Source organism: Schistocerca nitens, chromosome 6, assembly GCF_023898315.1.
Source record: "Schistocerca nitens isolate TAMUIC-IGC-003100 chromosome 6, iqSchNite1.1, whole genome shotgun sequence".
In the NCBI taxonomy this organism is placed as follows: Eukaryota; Metazoa; Arthropoda; class Insecta; order Orthoptera; family Acrididae; genus Schistocerca; species Schistocerca nitens.
The window spans coordinates 415108671-415125057 of NC_064619.1; the positions used below are offsets into that span (position 1 = coordinate 415108671).

The 16387-nt window shown below is 42.4% G+C and overlaps 1 protein-coding gene across 1 annotated transcript in view; it reads right to left on the minus strand.

Annotated features, from left to right (window-relative positions):
* Positions 1–16387, minus strand: part of LOC126262968 (acetylcholine receptor subunit beta-like 1) — an 845533-nt gene that overhangs the window by 182768 nt on the left and 646378 nt on the right. The gene's annotated exons all lie outside the window — the stretch shown is intronic.

Here is a 16387-nt window from a genome sequence, read left to right on the forward strand (position 1 = left end):
TTATGGGAGTAGGTTTGGAAAAAACTTAAACACCGCATACTAAACGCGCTTTGTCTGTGCTGTACGCTGTACACCTCTTGTGTTTGGAGTGGAGCATCTGGAACAGGCTGGGAGCAAATTGAGGATCTATGATTTCCACTATCTCCAGCCAGCCAGGGTCCAGAAAATGCGTTATTGTGAGTAGTTTTAACGTCATTGTAACGTGAACAGGCTTATTCTTCGAAATGAGCTTCATTTATGACCCTCGTAATTCCCATTATTTTTTTCCAGTCCGCGTTTTGAATAGTTCTGAGACAGAGTGACCCAAGTTGCTGATCTCATCTGAATCTCGCAGATAAATTATTCGGGGTCAAAACTATCCATAGCGCAAACGTGGGCGGATAAAACTAGGTACGGGTGAGAGGCGCGTAGCGCGTGGGAGCGGCCATAAGCCGTCGTGTATTCCACCGTCAGCCCCGCCAGGCTGTCAGGCCTGCCGGCAGAACCTCGTGGCGACAGCTCTGCCGGCAGAGCTGCCACACTCAGGTAGATGCCAGGTACGGGAGGCTCCATCGCGTCCCATCCTTTTGTGTGTGTATGGCGACTGTGCCAGCAGACCTGCTGTGGCATCCCAGTGCGGTAGGGCCCTTTTGGAACACGACGGGAACTTTTAACGCGAAATGGCAGTTGGAGCTAGACGCAGGGGACATTCCATTTCGGACATCATTAGGGAATTCAATATTCCGAGATCCACAGAGTCAAAAATGTTCCGAGAATACAAATTTCATGGTGTTACCTCTCACCACGTGCAACGCAGTGGCCGACTGGCCGACGTCTTCACTCAACGAAAGAGAGCAGCGTGCTTTGCGTAAAATTGTCAGCGCTAACAGCAAAGCAACAATGCGTGAAACAACGGCGGAAATCAGTGTGAGACGCACGACAGACGTATACGTTACGACAATACGGCAACATTTGGCGTTAATGGGCTATGACAACAGACGACCGACGCGAGTACCTTTGCTAAGAGCACGACATCACCTGAAGCGCCTCTCCTTGGTCTGTGAATAACGGTTGCGCCATACACCACTGGAAAACTGTGGTCTGGTGAGATGAGTCCAGATTTCAGCTGTTGAGATGTAGTAGACCGCCCCCCCCCCCCCCCCCGCCCCCGAAGCCATTACTCCAAGTTGTCAACAAGGCACTGTGGAAGCTAGTGGTGGCTCCATAATGGCGTGAGCTGTGTTTACACGGAATAGACTGGGCCTTCTGGTCCAACTGATCCGAAGATTCACTGGAAATGATTATATTCCGGTACTTGGAGACCATTTAGAGGCATTCGTGAATTTCGTGTTCCCAAACAACGATGAATTTTTTTATGCCTGACAGTGCGCCATGACATCAGGCCAAAATTGTTCTCGATTGGTTTTAAGACAATTCTCGACAGTTGGAGTGAACGATTTCGCCACCCGTCGAATATCGTGCACCAAATCCTACACCGGCAACACTTTCACAATCATAAACGTTTATAGAGGCAGCATGGCTCAATATTTCTGAAGGGGACTTACTACGACTTGAGTCCATATCAAATCTAGTTGCTGCACTACGCCGAGTGAAAGGAGATATCCCATGACCTTTGTCACCTTTGTGTATATTGGCGTGAGATGTATGAAGTAATGTTGATATTGTTGGTACGACAGGACGTGGAGCTGAAGGCCTAAGTTAAGCCAGTCGCTTGTTGTTAAAATGCGCTTAACTGTTGAAGAACGTCCATTCGTGTTTGAAATTTATTTTATAATGAAATCTCACGATGTGTGTCGGCGAAAGTTCAAAGAGAAATTTGACTTGGAAGCACCAGTGTAAACTGTTATTCAAAAGTTAGTCAAAAAATTTCGCGAAACAGGTTCAGTGTTAAACAAGAAACGTGCCAAACAAAGGTCAATTTTAACGGTGTTGGTCATTGGAGATATTAAAGCAGCAGTTGCAACATCTCACCATAAATCTTTGCGTGGCTTAAGCCAGGAAAAGAACAATTCGCTTGTTCAGCCCACAATGCAACGCGAAGAATACTGAAATGTTATCTATACCGCATATGGGTTTTGCATGAGCTAAATGATGCTGATAACGTCGAAACACTACATTATTTTCAAATAGCTCAAGACCCTCGTTAGAGACAACATTGGCATTTTAGATCAAGTGTTTTCCACAGATGAAGCTTAGTGGCTATGTTAATAGCCAGAACTACCGAGCCTGGGGTATTGACAACCCACACACTTTCAATGTGTGCATCCAGAAAAAAATGACCTATGGTGTGCGGTTTATATAGGAGCAATCCATATACCCTGCGGGAACTGAAGAGAAACATTACGAAAGCCATCAACCAAAAAGACAGTGTAAAGCTAACAAGAGTAGCCAGAAACATTTTAAACCGTGTCGACAAGTGCATAGAAATGGATGGACAACATTTCCAGCGCCCGTTGTGTTTTATAATAGCTTATTATGCAAGTTTGCCATTAAGAATGTTACTAAATAAACTAGACTGGTGTCCAAAATTAAAGCAACAAACCGTTATTTCCCCATCCTACGTCTAATTCACTATATAGCCATACAAACAGTCAACAGATGTCCGTAAGATCTTGTTCTGCACCCAAGATGGCATTCCGAACAACACACGACCACGCCAAATATGACGTCAGGGCACCTATTGATTGGTGATTGCCGGGTAATCCCACATCCACAATTGCTGTATACACAGTCATAGACGGTGCAGTATGCCACAGAGAAGACGCCTATAGACTATCTCTGCAGTAGAGGGCCAATGGAAGCAGCCAGTTGCAAACTGATGTGGTCCGATGATTTAATGTGAATCGTTCGGTTGCTTCTCGAATCGAGTGGCAGTTTATAGAGACCGAAACTGTATCCCGAAGACCAGGGCAGGGCCGATCACGTGTTGCATCAGAAAGAGAGGACAGTTATTTCGCTGTAAGGGCACGACGGTGCCACCTTAGAACTGCACGGCAACTGGCATCTGACCTCGCAGCATCCACTGGATGTGTTTTATCGGCGCAAACTATGTACAGAAAGCTTCGGCAGAGTGGCCTTTACTGTCGGAGATCTTCCCTATGTGTACCTCTGACACGTCTCCGCAGAAGGTAACGTCTAGAGCGGAGTCTTCAACATGCCACCTGGACAGTCCAACAGTGCGCCAATGTTCTCGTCACAGATGAGTCCCGATTTGGTCTGGAAAGTGATTCTCGGCGGATTCGCATCTGAAGAGAACGTGGAATACGATTTCGGGACCTAAGCATTGTGGAAAGAGGCCGATATCGAGGAGGATCCCTAATTGTTTGGACGGGGATTATGTTGACCACTCGAACATCTCTTCATGGACTTGTACGGGTGAATTGGCAAGGTTTAACTGTTGTCAGGTATCGTGACGATATCTTGGCACCTCATTTGCGAATATCACGAGGTGCTGTGGGCCCAGACTTCGTGGTGATGGACGATAATGCTCGACGTCATAGAGCAGTACGTCATGGCGTGGCTTACTCGCTCTACCGATTTGAATTCCATAGCCCCCATCTGGGTTGCACTGGGGAGATGGGTTGCATCACTTCAGCATCCACCAAACACTCTCCAAGACTTTCGAGCAGCTCTGCGGGAAGAATGGGCGATATTGGCTCGACATAGGATTGATGACATTATTCAAAGCATGCGCGTCGTTGTCAGGCCTGTATTGCTGCCAGAGGGGGTCAGACTCCATGCACATTAACCAGTTGTCGGAATGTGGGTGCAAATACGTTAAGTAGATAAAAACGAAGAACATTTTTTTCTGCCGTTATCCATGTTGTAGTTGCTTTCGTTCTTTATTCTTTACATTGTTTCTACATTACTGACACCTATTTATAAGGTTTTGTGGCAAAATAAACGCAACCTTGCAATATTTCCATTTTTTACTTTGATGTTGGACACCAGTGTAAGTGAAGGAGTCTTGAAGACGCTGTGCTTCATGATTCTGATCAGCTTTTTTGAACGCCTGTAAACGGTCTATGACACAGTTATGTCATTTCAGTATGAACTTTCACTCTGTAGAGGAGTGTGCACTAATTCCAGGAATGCTAGCCCCACAAACTTGTCGAGGACAGCTTCTGTGAAATTTGTAGGTGTCTGGAGAGTGCTGGCGGAAGTACAACACTGTGTGTCAGTGCTTGGATACCTTAGTACGTAGAGAATTCGACTGCTGAAGGCAAAGGTTTCGGTTAGAGTGCCGACCCAGCACATAGTTTTAATCTAACAGGATGTTTAAAAATTATACTTAAGCATGTGAACCAGAAATCAGTAACTACGGGCGTCAAAGTTGCCGTCCTGTTCCTTGAGTTCCACAAGGCATTCGTTACAGTTCCGCAAAACAGCCTAATGAGCGCCACAGAATATATACTTGATATAACTGGACAGTGTGTCCAAGGCGTTCAGCCTGACCGGGTTGCCTCCAAACACGTCTCAGACGATTGTCTGGTTGAAGGTATATGCGACACTCATCGGTGAAGAGAACGTGATGCCAGTCCTGAGCGGTCCATTCGGCGTGTAGCTGGGCCCATCTCTACCGCGCTGCATGGTGTCGTGGTTGCAAAGATGGACCTCGCCATGGACGTCGGGAGTGAAGTTGTGCATCACGCAGCCTATTGTACACAGTCTGAGTCATAACACGACGTCCTAAGGCATAACTAAAAGCATTATTCAACATGGTGTCGTTGCTGTCTGGGTTCCTCCGAGCCATAATCCGTAGGTAACGGTCATCCACTGCAGAAGTAGCCCTTGGGCGTCCTGAGCGAGGCATGTCGTCGACAGTTCCTGTCTCTCTGTATCTCCTCCATATCCGGACAGCATCGCCTTGTCTCACTCAGAAACGCTGGAAACTTCCCTTGTTGAGAGCCCTTCCTGGCACAAAGTAACAGTGCGGACGCGATCGAACCGTGCTAGTGACCGTCTAGGCATGGTTTAACTACAGACAACACGAGCCGTGTACCTCCTTCCTGGTGGAATGACTGGAATTGAACGGCTGTCAGATCGCCTCCGTCTAATAGACGCTGCTCATGCATGGTTGTTTACATCTTTGGGCGGGTTTAGTGATATCTCTGAACAGTCAAAAGGACTGTGTCTGTAATACAATATCCAAAGTTAACGTCTATCTTCACGAGTTCTGGGAACTGGGATGATGCAAAACTTTTTTGTGCGTGTATTTAATCTTCTAAATCGGTGCAATCAAAAGATACAGCCCTTTGCGTGACATATTTCGAAACTTGCAGAGTCACTCATCGTAACCTATAGGATACTTCCCGTTAATTAGAATCATGAAAATTGGCAAGAAGCAAGGTTTTATAGTGGACGTTTTATAGTGTAACAGAAAAAATTCGAAAATAATTTATAATTATATCACATAATTTTTTTTGCAATTTGTTTTCCATTTGTCCGTCTATTAAGACCCGGGTAGAGGTATCGCGTTGAAATGTATGTAAAATTCTAAGATCTACGGTCTCTTGCCGGTATAAAAAATTTAAACTTCTAAGTCAGTGTAATCGGAAGATACGGCCATATATATCATGTATTTTGATACTCGGAAACTCATTCATCAAAAGCGATAGATGAAGTATCTATATACTAGAGCGTTCTAAACCGTAATGCCTCAATATTTTTATGTGATAACTCCTAAAGCTTTTTAAATAAAATGAGCGTTATTAACATTAATCATCTTTATTCTTCGTATCTAAATATTTATTTCTTAGTACTGTCGCCCTGGCGACCGACACATTTCTTCCAAGGAGGGACTAGTTTGTTGATACTCGTTACTGCAGAATGCAGGACTTTGTTGACGGAGCCACAACCACACTTCTGCTTGCACTGTGAAGTGAAGCCCTCGAAGTTGTTCTTCAAATTTTGGAAACAGATGAAAATCGGATGGGCTTAGTTGGGGCTAAATGAAGGATGATCGATGATAGGCAACCCAAGGTGTCGGATTGTTGCAGATGTCACAACCCTCGCGTGTGGCCCAGCATTGTCATTTTTTGAATTCGAAACTCGATTACAGCACACTGTTACACTGTTTCCCACGCTCCGACATTTCTCACGCTACATTTCGGAGCCCTCTTGTGGGAGAAAGCTGCAGATATGCAGACACGAGGAATAAAGATACAGAATATTATTACTGCTTACATTTGATACGTGGAGCCATTGGCGCTAGTCGCTTCTCTTCATTCATTTAACATCTCTGCGATCGATTGTGTATCGCGTGACTGCAGTTTTCCTCTGTGCGTGTATTTAAGCGCACGACGCTGTGGGGACAGGGCTGATTTTGACGGGTTGGTTGGCGCTCCGGTGTGCAGTATGGGTGTCGGCGGTCGTTCTTTGCGCATGCTCTGCCTCTTTCTGTCACGTGGGCAGCGGGGCTGCGGACGGAGACGTGCGTGTGATCAGCGTGTGTGTACTGCATCCAGTGAAAGGGCCTCGTCTGTGCTGCTGAACATGTGAAAGTAGCTTTGGATTGTATCAACCCGCAATAGGATGTGCTACAGAATCAAACGGTGGGAATTATTTAGGTTCTTAAGGTCCTGCTGTATATATGTATATTGAATTGCGTGCAATTAACGGCTCTCTCAGTGTTTGGACACCCATGTTATCTATTTCGTATTGTCCACTGGTGCACTACGTATTGAACAGTGGTTCCGTGTGTGAAATGGTGGATTTGCGGAGGACTGGAGATTGGTTACTTGCCCCACGCCGACAACAAATGTGGAGCAAGCGGAAGTTCTTTCCATTGAGTAAGTTGAGAAAATACCCAACATCAGGAAGCTGCAGGATGAGCATGTAATGGTATGGAGGCGATGAGAGAGGAGCAGGAATAATTTAAACTGTTTGTGAGAAACAGATGTCTGCTCCCACAAAAAGCTCATTGCCTGATAATGTTTTGTGTGGTGTCACCGCCAGACACCACACTTGCTAGGTGGTAGCTTTTAAATCGGCCGCGGTCCGGTAGTATACGTCGGACCCGCGTGTCGCCACTGTCAGTGATAGCAGACCGAGCGCCACCACACGGCAGGTCTAGAGAGACGTCCTGGCACTCGCCCCAGTTGTACAGCAGACTTTGCTAGCGAAGCCACACTGACAAATACGCTCTCATTTGCCGAGACGATAGTTAGCATAGCCTTCAGCTAAGTCATTGGCAACGACCTAGCAAGGCGCCATTACCAATGTATATAAAAATGGAGATTATATCTGTACAAGAGCGATGTTCTACAAATGTGGATTAAAGTTAAGTATTCCAGAAGCTACGTACTTTTCTTTATAGCATTCATTACGTATCCTGTTTCAGACCTCACGCCAGCCGGCGTGAGTTTAAGCGCCTGCCTTTCGGCTTCCTCTCATTGTGTCTAGGCTGTCTTGTCTAGACACAACATTTTGCATCTGATGTACTATGCAAATGTGGATTAAGTAGAAAAATAAGAAAACTCGTGGGTCCCTGGCGGCTGTACTGCTGTTTTGAAATTTTTCTAGTGTCTTAAGGATTGTGTTAGTCTGGATACTGTCCAGTTGCTGTACTGTCTTATGTTGACGTTTCAGTGGTATAATCAGCGGTGCGCGTCGTCCGTTGTAGCTGGTCGTATAACTACGGGACGACGCTTTGCCATCGGCCAGTTTGGATGGTAAACGATAGCGCGGTCGCTGTGTTTATCAGTAGACCCCAGTTCCTTGGCGAATTTAAGTTGAGTATTTCATTATTTGTTCCTGGTGACGTCGAGGCGCACGTATTTCCTTTTCACCTTTCCTTTCGGCTTTCATTCAGGCTCGATCTGACAAGGGGAGGCCACTACGTTTGGAACGCGAATTTACTGCAAACTTCGTACAATCGTAGTACTCCATGATGACAACAAAATGTGTAAGCAGTAGCGCGTACTTCTCAAGATGATTTCGGTCGTCGAATACATATATCTGTGCGTGGCCATTTTAACCATGAAGCGACTGCAACCGAGTGGTGTCGGCAGGGTAGCTCAGCGTGTTGTGAAGAAGACGTTTATGAGACTCTGTGCGCCTCACCACCAAAAAAATCCCCAGGACCGGATGGTCTGCCAGCAGAGTTTTACATTTGTTACTGGCCATTAGCAGGTGCGAAAATCACGGACATTGTAACTGAGGTTATTCAGGGTAAAATGATTCCGGCTGAGTTTAAGGTGAGTAAAATTCTTCTGGTGCCAAAAAATAATGGAATCAAAGATTTAAATAATTTTCGTCCAATTTCACTGCTGAATTCTGATTATAAATTAATAGCTAGAATAGTAAACAAGAGGATTTCATGCCTTACAGATAAAATTATTAGTCAACATCAGAACTGCGCGCAACGCAGAAACATTTTTCAAAATCTAACAGAATTCAGGGATATCATTGCAATAACTTCTGTAACAAACAAAGTATGCTTTATTGTTTTTAGATTTTTATAAAGCGTTCGATGTAGTAAATCATGAATATTTTCTACAGACATTGAACGAAATAGGTTTGAACGATAGGGTCATACAGTTGATTAAGAACATAGCAACTGGAATAAATGCTAAAATAGCGGTGAATTGTCAACAATTCAAGCCGATGCAAATAAAACGAGGTATTCCTTAAGGAAGTCCTCTCTCCATGTCGCTCTTCGCCATTTCGCTGGAACCTTTCCTCCGATATGTCCTTGCTAGACTAAAAGGCTTAACATTATCAGGAAATAAAACAGTTATAAGAGCCTATGCTGACGATATAGGTGTCATTATAAGGAATAATGACGAGGTAACCACGCTATCAACAGTGATTGATTCGTACTGTAGAGCATCTGGAACCAATGCAAACGAAAAAAAAGTAGAATGTTGAATCTCAGAGGTTTTGAAAATATCAACGTCGAGTGGGCAAAATTAGACAACATAAAACACTTGGGATCACCCTGACAGCATGCCTTATGAAAATGACGACTTTAAATTGGAAAGTTACAGCAGATAAAGTGCAAGGAGCCATTGTAGAGAATTGAACTCGATATATGAACCAAGTTCAAAGAACACAGTATGTCAACTCATGCATCCTTGCTAAAGCTTATTATACTGCCCAGCTGTTTCCAATACCGAGAATGATAGTTAGATGAATAGTGTACAAAGTCACCAACTTTTTGTGGAGAGGTGAAATGTTCAGAGTATCTGCCAAAGTAGCCACTTTAGATCCTAAAAATGGCGGACTAGGATTAACTGATATAACGGATAAAGCCTCTGCACTTTTTATCAAAAGACAAGTTAATTTAATAAGAGACTCACGGGAAAGCATAACCAGCCAACTTTGCGAGATCATTAAACCGCGAAGCCTGCTTCCCCCGATTGACGTGCAGAATATCAACAGTCGTTTACAGCATGTGAGGATTTTCTATGTTGAGTTTAGTTATGTCAGTATCGAACTCAAGCAGTCACGACACTTAACATCGAGAGCCATAAACGAAAGAAAAGCGAAGGAAGGAACAAAATAGAACGACAGTTTCCAAACATTGAGTGGACTGAGATTTGGAAAAACATTAGTTCTAATGTGCTCACGTCTAATATAAAAACGTCATGGTACAAGACAGTTAACAACATAGTTAGCACCAATGACAGACTGCACGCAATCGGACTCTGTGAAGCAAATTTATCTCAACAATGCCATCTAGTTGTCACAATAATTCCTAGATATACTTGCAGTGGTCACATGAATAGTTGTAAGTGGATCCTGGAGCAAACAGCTCTGATTACAATAACATCCCCTGAGTATATATCGCTGTCATTGATACACAGGCCTGAAGCACGCTATTTCCCAGAAGCAAAAAATAACGCTGTGTACTGGTTGCTGGGAAATGTTGTTAATTACGTCCTTAACAAATTAGGATCCGATAGCATCATAGAGTTCAAGGTACACATGCTGTGTGAATTCCACAAAATTAGAAGGTATTCGAATCACAAGAAAAAGTTCGGTAATATGTTAAAAATTGTATTCGAAAAAAATGGGCATTGGTTAATATAAAAAAGAAGACTGTGTTGACAGTGATGTATTGTAGTTACCTTAAGGATATTATTTAAGATTTTACAGTAAATTTATGATGTGTGCTTTTTCTACTTCAGAGAGTAGTTTTGAAATTTATAAGCTAATGTACAGAACTTATGTGACATTGAGATTGTGTGTCTAATAGCGTCAAAACACAAAACAATAAAGGTGCATTGTTGACTTATATTAGAAATCTGGAAATAGACAGTTTTTATAGAAATGTCCTTATCGATTGGTTACAACCATAAGATTCTATCTGGTATAATGTAATATTCAATGGCTGGCACATTGCCCTGTTCATTTTTTCACTTTGATGTGTAAGTCAGTTTCGCAGTGAAATACTGATTATATAGGTCTGATCACTTCAGATACTTAACAGTCAATTAATGTCCAGAAAGTGTAGTTGGAAGGCTAGTCAAATTTATTATAATCTCCATTCCGCCATTCTCAAGTATTTCAGAAATTGTCTAATAAGATTATTAAATTGTTTTATATTTAAAATTATCCCACCAACTTGTGATATCCATCATAAAGATTGGTGCTCATGTAATTCAAAGTGCAGATTTTATTTCTGCAGGATGAAGATTGAATGTCTTTAAAAAAAACTCTTCCTGATGTTTAACTTAATTCTTTCTGGTAATTTAATCAGTAACACAATCTTCTGTTGTCTTTCTTTAACATCAGCGTAATTTAAATGATCACACTTTTTTGTTTAAATAACTTCATGTATAACATGTGTAGACATGAACTTAGTATATATTTGGAATGTGTAACATTGATTTTTTAATAAATGTTTTTATAAAAAAAAGCGTGTTTGGTCAGAGCGTTAGCTACTCTTTCTAACAAAAAAAAAAAAAAACTGAGCGAACGGATCATCGACAAACTGAAGTGGTGTCATTGGACGTCCGCCATGAACAAATTCAACGAACAATATAGAACAAAATTATTATTATTTTTTTTTGAGTGTTTGGATTTCAAGCAGCTGGATCGAGTTGCGTTCGTCAGGTTTTATTTTTTATTTTTAACAGTCATTTTCTTTATTATTTATATTACAACTGATATAATTGGGAAAGTAAGTGTAATATGACGAAATTTTATTAAATTTACAATGTTATTTGGCAGTCTACTAATCTTTATTATCACAAATAATGTAATATTCATAGCTATCGACTGTAAACGACCAAATGCATAAAGTCATACTGAAAATGTACGCTTGTCCGTGATTTGAGAAACCCCTTATACCTGGAAGGAGCCCGAAACGACTTGTTACCTCCAAGTTTTGACCGGCACAGACGGCTTTCGAAAGATGTACAATTAATCGTCGCTTTCGACATTACAAGTACAAGTTTCAGGATGGTATTTTTCGTACAAACATGGAAAACATTAAGTTAAACGGCACCAGCTCCTTTGAATAAATGCTATATTTCCGCATACGCAAGGTCTTTTGACGTTTTCTGTGGGAAAACAAACCTTGTTAACATTTTCAAAAACCTCTCTTTCAGACGATAGTTTGGAAGCAAACCATGCGTAACGCAGTATTTCCTTAAAATCGGCGCTGATAATTGGTTATGTAGTATAGAGTGTATTTTAATAGCGCCTTAAAAAAAAAAAGAAAAAAAAAAACACTTTTGTTCTATATTGTTCGCTGAATTTGTTCAGGGGGGGGGAAATCCGACGACACACGTTCAGTTTGTTCGTTCATCTGTTCGCTCAGTTTTTTTATTAGAAAGGGAAGCTAACGCTCTGACCGAACACGCTGACCTACCGTGCCGTCACCACTCGGCTGCAGCCGCTTCATGGTTAAAATGGCCACTCACAGATATATATTCGACGACCGGAATTATCTTGCGATTTTCTCAGTAACGCTTGAGAAGTACGCGCTACTGCTTACACATTTTGTTGTCCTCATGGAGTACTAGGAGTGTACGAGGTTTACAGTAAATCTGCGTTCCAAACGTCGTGGCCCCCCTTGCGAGTTGTTTCCGCGCACCCCTGGTGTGCCATTACTTGTCACTGAAATTTTGTAATACCTGAAAGATGCCTTTCACTGTACTGGGTTTTTTATATCTTATTCAGAAAGAGAAATTTTTAGTTGTTTCTGCTGATATATCTTAAAAGGTGTCTTTCTTCTGTGGAAGTTTTTCTGAGTAAACCATATATTGTTGTATGATTGTTAAGTTTTATGTAAAGAGGGTTTTAAAATTATTTATTGTTTGGGAAGGGCTTTGACACCTGTAGACATTTTGTCTCTTTAGTAATGTATCAGATTCTGGGGCAATTGCGTGTATTATTCTGGGGTAACAGCACTTTGTTGTTGTCCTGAAACTGTTAAATAAAACCTGTTGGAAATTACAAGCCAGAGTTTGTGTTTGATTGGTAATTATTGCCTTGTCTTTATTGAGTTGAAGTATCCTTGAGCGCCGGCTGGGGTGGCCGAGCGGTTCTAGGCGCTGCAGTCTGGAACCGCGCGACCGCTACGGTCGCAGGTTCGAATCCTGTCTCGGGCATGGTTGTGTGTGAGGTCCTTAGGTTAGTTAGGTTTAAGTAGTTCTAAGTTCTAGGGGACTGATGACCTCATAAGTTAAGTCCCATAGTGCTCAGAGCCATTTGAACCATTTTTATCCTTGAGCGTGTGTCCCACGTCTCAGGATTATTTAAGAACTTTAAACAGTTTTCACATATAAATTCAGAGTCATTACTTTTTAGCACGCCTTCGTACATAATTATGTACGGCGCCCGCAGATAGCGAGTCCTACGCGACCTTGCCTGATTTTTGTCTGGTTCTGCAAGTAAACTTAGAAACACGGCTTTTCTGTTTTTTGTTTACTGGCTACCAAGTTTTTAAATATAAATTTGTCAGTGGAATAGAAGAGATTGATGAGAAGAAATGGTCTTCGATTAAATAAATACTTTTCTGCTAACTGTGCTCGTTACTGTGCTCGTGAATGCTACGTTTGAGTATTGAGATAACCGATGGCGGAATTGAAAAGGAGATACAATCGCTTTGTATTGGAAAGGTTTGAGGACCAGATGAGTATCCATAAGATTCTATAAAGATTATACGAAAGAACTTGCTCCCATTCTAGCAGTAATTTATCGTAGATCGCTTGAGCAACGAAAGGTACCTAACGACTGAAAAAAAAAAACCCGGTCATTCCCGTTTTTAAGAAAGGCCGCAAGACAGATCTACATAATTGTTGACGTCAATCTTTTGTAGAAGTGTGGAACATGTTTTATGCTCAAGAATGATGACGTACGTGGAAAATGAACATCTACTCCATAAAAATCAAAGTGGATTCCGCAAACAGAGATCCTGTGAAACTCAGTTCGCTCTGTTCCTCCATGAGATCCACAGCGCAGTGGACAACGGCGCCCAGGTTGATGCCGTGATCCTTGATTTCGGAAAGGCATTTGACACCGTGCCGCATTGCGGTTTAATGAAAAAAAAAAAATACGATCTTACGGAGTATCGGAGCGGACTTGCGATTGGATTCAAGACTTTCTTGCGGACAGAACTCAACACGTCGCTCTTAACGGTACTAAATCGACAGATGTAAAGGTACTATCCGGGCTACCACAGGGAAGTGTGATAGGACCGTTGCTGTTTACAATATACAGAAATGATCTATTCGCACATGATGCAGTCGTTCATACCAAAGTAGCAACGCCAGAAGATAGAAGAATTGTATAGCTCTGTCTTACGGCCTTTCTTAGAAACGGGAATGACACACTGTCCAGCGAGTGCAGCAAGGTGGAGGTCCCGTGATTTTTTTGGGGTGGCATTATGTGGGACCGACGTACGCCGCGCCGTAACGCCGCGCCGTAACGGATGTACGATACGTGAATGCCATCCTCCGACCGATAGTGCAACCATGTCGGCAGCATAATGGCGTGGCATTCATCTTCATGGACGACAATTCGCGCCCCCATCGTGCACATCTTGTGAATGATTTTCTTCAGGATAAGGACATCGCTGGACTAGAGTGGCCAGCGTGTTCTCCAAACATGAATCCTATCGATCATACCAGGGATATATTGAAAAGGGCTGTTTATGGACGACGTGAACCACCAACCACTTTGAGGAATCTACGCCCAATCGCTGTTGAGGAGTGGGACAATCTGGAACAACAGTGCCTTGATGAACTTGTGGATAGTATGCCACGACGAATACAGGCATGCATAAATGCAAGATGACGTGCTACTTGATATTAGAGGTACCGGTGTGTACAGCAATCTGGACCACCACCTCTGAAGATCTCGCTGTGTGGTGATACAACACGCCATGTGTGGTTTTCATGAGCAATAAAAAGGTCAGAAATGATGTTTATGTTGATATCTATTCCAGTTTTCTGTACAGGTTCCGGAACTCTCGGAACCGAGGTGGTGCAAAACTTTTTTTGATGTGTGCATTAGTTCGTCGCCTCCTTCCGCCTCTCTCTGCGCATCTCTTTCTCCCTCCTTCTCTGTCTCCTCCTCTCCCTCCTTCTGTATACCTGCTTTACATCTCCTCCTCTCTGTCCATTTTCTCTTTTCCCTTTCTGTCCATCTGCTCCTTCCCTCTCTGTCCATGTCCCACCGACTGAGTCCGTCTCTTCATCCCCTCCCCTCTCTATCTCTTTTCCCCTCTCTCTGTCCATTTCCTCCTCGTTCTGTCTTTGTCTGTACTTCTCCTCCTCTCCCGTTTCTCTGTCCATATCTTCCTCCTCCTATCTCTCTCCATCTCTTCCTCCCCCTTCTATCTGTTCATCTCCTCCTCTTTCTATTCTCTTTCCATTTCCCCCTCCACCTCTCTGTGGCTCCCTCGTTCTTCTCTCTATTTGTGAGGAGTGCTGCTTCCCCTTCCCTGTCTGTCCACCGCCTCCTCCCCATTGTCTCACCCCAATAGAAGATCGCTGGTTATTACCCTGACAGTATTCCTTTTCGGATAGTAAGGAATGCGTGTACCAACTTTGGTTAAAATCGTTGCATCGATTTATATGAGGAGCTTTTTCTCCATGGCTTTTTCCGCGTATGCTTACGTCACACATACATAACACATTTCAAATATACTTGTCCACATATTTCCCCTGATTCTCTAGCGAATTCCACCCTGCAGTTGAGTTCTCACACAGCTCAATGTTTATGACGTCATATTTCCTCAACTGTGTGTCATACAATAATATAATTTTGCAGACACATCCACTGGTATTTGTGGATACTGTCTGCGAAACGTATAGTGAATACAGGGAGTAGTAAAGAAGTAATAAATTAAAATGTAATGCCTGATAAGGCAATTTTACACGCTATCAATGTTTATGGCGCCACATCTACTGAACTATATGTCGTACAGTAATACTTTTTGCAGGTACATTCAATGGCATGTGTTAACACTGTCTGGAAAATGTGTTGCAAATAGCAATAAAGAGGTAATAAATTAAATGCAGCAGTTTTGCTGCATGAACAACAAAAAGGTATTAAGCGATAACGTTTTTCTCTTTCATCATTTTGTGGCGGGTGTCAGCGATAAAAAGTCTCGTAAAAGTTTGAAATTACGTGTAAAGATTGTTGGAAGTCACTAAGTGCAGTCATTCCCAAATACTGGATGAATGTAGTCTGGTTATTTGCGTGTCGTGATCTACTCTCCTTTTTCACGCCTACCAATCTGAGTGATGTGTGGTTCTTACTTTCACAGTGGTTCTTTCCAGAAAGTAAGCGTTTTGTGTAGCAAGTTCTGTTACAATCGAACAACTGGTTTACGTGATATGGAACATACATAAAAACATAGATACGTCCTCTTTTATAGTATGTATGAATGATATTGACAATGACAGAAGAAACACGTTTGCAAAAGCAATTGAGGAAGGCGCCTAAGCGACGCGGTATGTTCACATTGCCACTATACATCAGCCTTATGCAATCGCTGTTCTCAACATTGATTATTGTTAAGGTTTTTGCTGACCATCAGTAAATATCTATGTATATTTTTGAATCATATTTCCGCCATTTCGCTGTACAAAATTTGTTTACTTTATTTTACTATCATGATTTCGGCCATTATCAAGTAGAACAGTGTTGGGTATAATTGGACTTCTTTAAAAGCCATCATCATTGTAATATAAAATAAAGAAATCTGTGCAGTCAAATAGAGGAAATATCATTTAAACATCACTACATGACTGTGGACCGAAAATACGGAAAGATTATCCATGTATGTGGTATAGTGCCATATCAATTAGAGGTGACTGCCCATAGAGCATATAAAGATAGACTTTAAGGAAGCTAAAAACAAGGTGACAAAATGGGCGTTGACTTCTGATACTGATGGTTGGTGGAAACCGAAAGCATGCAGTCG